Source organism: Notolepis coatsorum (genome assembly GCF_963971535.1).
Source record: "Notolepis coatsorum genome assembly, chromosome: 13".
NCBI classification, from domain to species: domain Eukaryota; kingdom Metazoa; phylum Chordata; class Actinopteri; order Aulopiformes; family Paralepididae; genus Notolepis; species Notolepis coatsorum.
In genome coordinates this window covers 74,861,635-74,867,039 of record NC_140177.1, presented here as the reverse complement: position 1 = coordinate 74,867,039, position 5,405 = coordinate 74,861,635, and the positions used below count along the sequence as shown (strand labels likewise).

General features: G+C 40.1%; 1 pseudogene across 1 annotated transcript; it reads left to right on the top strand.

Moving 5' to 3' along the window:
* The first annotated feature begins 201 nt into the window (after positions 1-201).
* LOC311239403 (RING finger protein 228-like) lies at positions 202-3,282 on the top strand (annotated as a pseudogene). The gene is made up of 3 exons: positions 202-370; positions 1,884-2,115; positions 3,012-3,282. The product of its transcript is annotated as an RING finger protein 228-like (transcript).
* The last annotated feature ends 2,123 nt before the right edge of the window (positions 3,283-5,405 follow it).

Below are 5,405 nucleotides of genomic sequence, written 5' to 3'. Positions count from 1 at the left end.
CGGAATCGACCGTTTCAATAAACCTTAGGGACCAAACTACTGGCATTACCTCTTCCGACAATGGGTACGGTCTTCTTGGATTTTGACCGGCGTCATCGCTCAAAATTACTCAGATCCCTGTAGCAGGCTAGCAGCCGAAAGAGCTAAATGTATTGCTGCTGTTACGTTATTTTTATTTTTTTAGTATAGGCTCGGCGTAACATGGCTGGGGCAGTCAAGGTTACAAGCGAATGTGTTACTGTTGAAACGTCCATATATTTTCCAAACGAGAAATATGAGTGCAAAATATGCTGCAACTACTTCGATTTAGACCGTCACACCAAGATATTGGAATGTTTACATACGTTCTGCGAAGAGTGTCTAATAGACAGTGGGTCTCATTCCGCAACATTTTGGACTTATCTTGGAATCGACTGAGACAGAATCAATGACAAGTTCACTCTGAGTCCCCAACGTGCTGGTAATATGTCTTAAGTGGCTCCAACGGTCGCACCTGTGGCTGTAAGTGATATGATCTGATATCTGGAGAATGGCATTATGTCTCAAACGCGAAAGCGCGTCCCCGTTCAGGTCATTTGCATACAAAACAACGCCTCCAGAGCTCCTTATAAGGCAAAGTAATGACGCAGCTGTGTAGAAATGGATGCGGAAGTGCCTTGCGAGTCTTGCGCGACCCATCGAAATGAGATTAGATTAATGTATTGTCATCATATATAGTACAGCTCGTGGTACACCTGCCGCAGCGCACACACACACACGCGCGCGCAGTATACTGTAGCCTATGGTGTAATGAATGAATGCAGTATAGGCTTATTATTCCATTAATGCCTACGGCGTAATGAATGAACGCAGTATAGGCTTATTATTCCATTAATGACTTGTTGCATTAGGATTTAGTAGATACTATAATATGCTCTTCCCTACGTACAGTATAGGTACAGTCTGTATTTATACTGTATGTAGGGCAGAGGCAGAGCATATATATAGTATCTACTCAATCCTAATGAACAAGTAACTAGAATATATTAAGCCTATACTGTCCATTAGACACGTAGGCCATACTGGCTCACACAAGACTTGTTATGGAATATTAATGCAGTCTATTTCCATGCGATTAGCTTTAGTTCTTATTTATTTATTCATCCACTGTCATTTCAGTGTTGGTGTATAGGCTTAGGCTATATAGTGTATTTCAATATAAGTTTAATTGATTAATGATATATTCGAAGGAATGCAGGTTTATAGCTAGATCAAACAAAGGTCTGTCCCATTGTATACCAATCAATGGGATATATTGCACGTTGACCTGCATTCTTTCAAATGTATATAATTAATCATTAAAACAGAAGTGTAACAAATAAGAAATACAAATTCCACAGAAGGCATTAAATAATTATTATTTTCAATCATTTCACAATAATTGCATAATTGTGTTTGAATATCTGAGTAATTAAAGTAATTATACATTTGTCCAAAATAGCTGGTTCAGATATTTTTAATCCAGCTGCCCTGTGATCAGATGAATCCATATTATTTATTTTTCCGACATCAAATGCGTAATTTCTTATCGTACAAATATTGTCATATTTATTTTAATTATGATTAAGTAATTAATTCCAAGGAGGCCTGTAGCGTTAACATGAAGGAATCACTATGAGAACACAGTCTGTCAAGTTAATAAAATGTTCAATTAGTCAATCAATCATAAGTGTGCTCCTCAGCCACGCTCAAATCTGATCTCAGCCACGCTCAAATCTGATCTCAGGAACATTTGGGGAATCGCGCTACTAGTGCTAATATGTCTTAAATGGGCAGAAATCTGCCTAAGAGGACATTTTTGGTCGTAATTCCGTTCGGGAATGAGACCCACTTTCTATATACTATCTACCTCCGAGAGGACAGAGGAAGGAGAATTGGTTGCCCTCTTGCTCTTTGTCGCCATCGAACTCCGGTGCCAGAATATCGGATAAAGAACCTTCCAAACAACACTATGATGCGTTCCCATTCCCCGTTGAGGAGGAGGCGGACTTTTCCCCTCAGGACAGCCTGTCGGCGCATCGCTCCCATTTGTATCCAGCACTCACTGCGCCGTACAGCCAGGACGAGGCAGCCAGTGTACGAGCTACAGAAAGCTATGCCAAACGTGTATGCTTTTACCAGCGCAGTTGTATTTCCGGGTTCCCGTTTTGCGCTCCGATTGGCCACTGACCTACACGCGTACGCCCCCCTCGCTATCGCCTTTGGGGCGTGAGATATGAAGACAGATTTAACTGGGTATAGGAAGGCAGTAATAATAAACACTCGAAACAGCTATTACCAGACAATTACAACAGCAGTGGTGCCTGCTTCAAATGTCACATATTATAGGCTATAAGCCCGTGTAGATCTATTCGGAATAATAAACATATACACCCTCTAGCAAAACATGACACAATGTGATCCTATCTCCGATAGAGCGGCTGGTCGCAGAGACGCGAGTTGAACGAACACATCGGGAGGAGAATGAATGAATGAATGACCCTGATGTAAACAAGACAAAAGTCTTTCTCTGGTCTGCATCCCCTTAACAATTGTGTGTATTGAGCCGTACTGTATTGTACCCATTCTGCAATCTGTTAAATAAAGTTTTCATTCATTCATTCTCCTCCCGATGTGTTCGTTCAACTCGCGTCTCTGCGACCAGCCGCTCTATCGGAGATAGGATCACATTGTGTCATGTTTTGCTAGAGGGTGTATTGCTAGAGGGTGTATATGTTTATTATTCCGAATAGATCTACACGGGCTTATAGCCTATAATACGTGACATTTGAAGCAGGCACCACTGCTGTTGTAATTGTCTGGTAATAGCTGTTTCGAGTGTTTATTATTACTGCCTTCCTATACCCAGTTAAATCTGTCTTCATATCTCACGCCCCAAAGGCGATAGCGAGGGGGGGGGGCGTACGCGTGTAGGTCAGTGGCCAATCAGAGCGCAAAACGGGAACCCGGAAACACAACTGCGTTGGTAAAAGCATACACGCATACCAAATTTGTAAACACGTTGCTTTGACCTCTGGATGTGTGTGCGCCACATTATCTTTGCTCTTAATGCTGGTCTTGTTGTTTCTTGGCCTCATATCATATTTGTACATAACTTCAACAATCCCCCTTCGCCCATTGGTCCCGTCTGTCTGTCTGGCCAGCATCTTTGCCATGTTCTCGGTTATTCTAACGTGGTTGATGTGCTGGCTGCAATACCAACCAGAATCTGAAACAAGAAACATTCACTCCAGGCTCCACTAATGTCAGCTAGGAATGCATTGTATAGTGCACCTCGCTGAACACTGTACCACGGTGACCCCTGCCCTCCCCCAATCTACTCGATATACGTATACGAACTCTGCATGCTATGCATACTTATCTACATGTATGTGGTGTCTGTCTGTGTGTATATCTATATATATCCATATATATATATATATATATATATATATATATATATATATATATATATATATATATATATATATATATATATATATATATATATATATATATATATATATGTGTTGTATATCCTGTACACACTACATTTATCTATCTATATATATTATATGTATGTGTGTATGTATATACATTAGCTTAGCATATTTACTCTATATCTTCATCATGCTCCATGAATGAATCAATGAAAACTTTATTTAACAGATTGCAGAATGGGTACAATACAGTATGGCTCAATACACACAATGGGGATGCAGACCAGAGAAAGACGTTTGTCTTGTTTACATCAGGGTCCCCCATTTTCAATTGACATTTATGACATACACAACATACATGACATTTATGGCATAGGGACATACATGACATACAGGTATTTAGTACTGTTACATTTGTGACAGATACGATATGCAAATATACAGTACTGTTACCCATAGATCCTGACAGAGTATATACATATGATGGGGAGGGGACTGTACATTAGGAGGGGGTGGGTGGGAGGGAGAGAAATATACATATGGTGGGGAGAGAATATATACATACGGTGGGGAGGATACTGTACATTAGGAGGGGGTGGGTGGGTGGGAGAGAAATATACATACGGTGGGGAGAGAATATATACATGCGGTGGGGAGGAGACTATCTATTAGGAGGGGGTGGGGGGGTTTGGACATTTACGGTGGCCAGTTTCGAATTGCAGCCTCCCGTAGGTGCTCTTTAAGAGCGGTTTTGAATGTGGGTAGTGATTCACATTCCTTTACAGCTTTGGGTAGGGTGTTCCACATTGATGTGGCATAACGTGTTTAGTCCCTTGTTTGAGCCGAATCTGGGTTTAACATGATTTGTTGAGCTCCCTCTGGTGTTGTGGTCGTGGTAGTCACTGACCTTTGGGAAGTATTTTGACATGTACATGGGTACCTTAGTCGTATAGTGTATCTTGTAGACCAGGCCCATTGCAAGTTGCTGTACTCTGTAGTCTACTCTAAGCCATCCTAGGTTGTCAAATATATATATATTATACTGTGTACTGCAATGCATTTTACTGCTATACTTTGCACTCTGGTTGGTTAGATGCTAACTTCATTCCATTGTACTCTGTACTACTTGTGCAATGACAATAAATCGAATCTAATCTTTGGGTTGAATGGATTCAGTTGCAATACAATAGGTCTATTATTTGGCCTTTGTGTATGGCTAGTTGATTATAGACAGAATTGCTCTAGCCTATTGTAAAGCTTTAAACAGAAAATACAGCCTAAGATGGGACATATTATCCCAATTATTTTGGACAATCCAATCAGATTGTGGTTGAATGAACCACATGAACCAGTGTCTCCCAGAAATAGAACACAGAGAATAACCAAGAGTCAATCTCCACTAGTCAATGCAGCAGTTGTAGAAAGCATTCCTTGATCATATTACACATTAGAGGGCAAGTCCAGAAGGTTTAGACCCCAATGTTTAATGTTTAATATTTAATGTTTAATGTTGAGCGATTTGCAGTGTCAAATTTCCCTCTGGATAATAAAAGTATTTCTATTCTATTCTATTATATACCCTATTTCCTATACCTATACCAATGATGTTGTTGATTGGTATAAAGCCCTTTCTCACCACAATCCAAACTGTTCTTCATAGGCCTACTGGATATCCGGCTAGCCACAAACTAATGTAAAGTAATTTTTAGTATGTAGGATTGGTCTGATCGAAATCAACATGTTCTGTAAACATTGATATTTTGGGTCAAGGGTTAGTGATGTATAACTTTCTTGTAAGCTGCTGTTTGATAGTTTCATGGGTCACACACCGGGGGCAATTGTAAGGTAGTGTTGCAGTTGTCCCCAACAGTGGTAAAATGGGGTTAACTATTAAATTTTTTAAATACTTAATTTTGGGGAAGTTTATCCAAAATGAAAAAACAAGAA